At 41.0% G+C, this 1886-nt stretch overlaps 1 non-coding gene across 1 annotated transcript; it reads right to left on the bottom strand.

Annotated features, from left to right (window-relative positions):
- Positions 1-830: 830 nt before the first annotated feature.
- Positions 831-938, bottom strand: LOC112719438 (small nucleolar RNA R71). The gene has a single exon (XR_003161740.1). It is a non-coding gene; the product is annotated as a small nucleolar RNA R71 (small nucleolar RNA).
- Between the last annotated feature and the right edge of the window lie 948 nt (positions 939-1886).

Here is a 1886-nt window from a genome sequence, read left to right as displayed (position 1 = left end):
ATCACTTGATTTCTTTTCCACTCTTGGTTTTCGAAAATCAATTAGTGTTTTTCAAAATGTTTTCTAAAATCTTTTTAATTAATTTTCGAAAATTTCTTCCCCTCTTCTCACATCCTTCTATTTATGGACTAACACTATTCCTCAATGCACAATTCGAACTCCATCGTACTTGATAAGTTCGAATTCTTCTACATCTTCCTTCAAATTTTCTTTTCCTCTGACACCTCAAGGAATCTCTATACTATGACATAGAGGATTCCATATTTTCTTGTTCTCTTCTCTTTCATATGAGCAGGAGCAAAGACAAAAGCATCTTTGTTGAGGTTGACCCTGAACCTGAAAGGACCTTGAAGCGAAAGCTAAGAGAAGCTAAGGCACAACTCTCTGTAGAGGACCTAACAGAAATCTTCAAAGAAGAAGAACCCATGGCAGCCGAAAACAACAACAATGCCAACAATGCAAGGAAGGTGCTGGGTGACTTTACTGCACCTACTCCCGACTTCTATGGGAGAAGCATCTCTATCCCTGCCATTGGAGCAAACAACTTTAAGCTTAAGCTTCAATTAGTTTCTCTAATACAACAGAATTGCAAGTTCCATGGACTTCCATTGGAAGATCTTCATCAGTTTTTAGCTGAGTTCTTGCAAATCTGTGACACTGTCAAGACTAATGGGGTTGACCCTGAGGTCTACAGACTTATGCTATTCCCTTTTGCTGTAAGAGACAGAGCTAGGACATGGTTGGACTCACAACCTAAAGAAAGCTTGAACTCTTGGGAAAAGCTAGTCAATGCCTTATTGGCAAAGTTCTTTCCACCTCAAAAATTGAGTAAGCTTAGAGTGGAAGTCTAAACCTTCAGACAGAAGGAAGGTGAATCCCTCTATGACGCTTGGGAAAGATACAAACAATTAATCAGAAAGTGTCCTTCTGACATGCTTTCTGAATGGAGCATCATAGGTATTTTCTATGATGGTCTGTCTGAACTGTCCAAGATGTCTTTGGATAGCTCTGCTGAAGGATCTCTTCATCTGAAGAAGACACCTACAGAAGCTCAAGAACTGATTGAAATGGTTGCAAATAACCAATTCATGTACACTTCTGAAAGGAATCCTGTGAACAATGGGACAAATCAGAAGAAAAGAGTTCTTGAGATTGATACTCTGAATGCCATATTGGCTCAGAACAAAATATTGACTCAGCAAGTCAATATGATTTCTCAAAGTCTGTCTGGAATGCAAGCTGCACCAGGCAGTACTAAGGACGCTTCATCTGAAGAAGAAGCTTATGATCCTGAGAACCCTTCAATGGAAGAGGTGAATTACATGGGAGAACCCTATGGAAACACCTATAATCCTTCATGGAGGAATCATCCAAATCTTTCATGGAAGGATCAACAGAGACCTCAACAAGGTTTCAACAACAATAATGGTGGAAGAAACAGGTTTAGCAATGGCAAGCCTTTTCCATCATCTTCTCAGCAACAGACAGAGAATTCTAAGCAGAACCACTCTGACTTAGCAACCATGGTCTCTGATCTAATCAAAACCACTCAAAGTTTCATGACTGAAACAAGGTCCTCCATTAGGAATTTGGAGGCACAAGTGGGACAGCTGAGCAAGAAAATTACTGAACTCCCTCTTAGTACTCTTCCAAGCAATACAGAAGAGAATCCAAAAGGAGAATGTAAGGCCATCAACATGGCCGAACTAGGAGAGGAGGGAGAGGCAGTGAACGCCACTGAGGAAGACCTCAATGGACGTCCACTGGCCTCCATTGAGTTCCCCAATGAGGAACCATGGGAATCTGAGGCTCACACTGAGACCATAGAGATTCCAATGGATTTACTTCTGCCATTCATGAGCTCTGATGAGTATTCTTCCTCTGAA

The sequence above is a fragment of the Arachis hypogaea genome, chromosome 10 (genome assembly GCF_003086295.3).
Source record: "Arachis hypogaea cultivar Tifrunner chromosome 10, arahy.Tifrunner.gnm2.J5K5, whole genome shotgun sequence".
Classification (NCBI taxonomy): domain Eukaryota; kingdom Viridiplantae; phylum Streptophyta; class Magnoliopsida; order Fabales; family Fabaceae; genus Arachis; species Arachis hypogaea.
The sequence above is the reverse complement of the archived record's forward strand: the minus strand, read 5'-3'. Positions and strand labels throughout refer to the sequence as shown.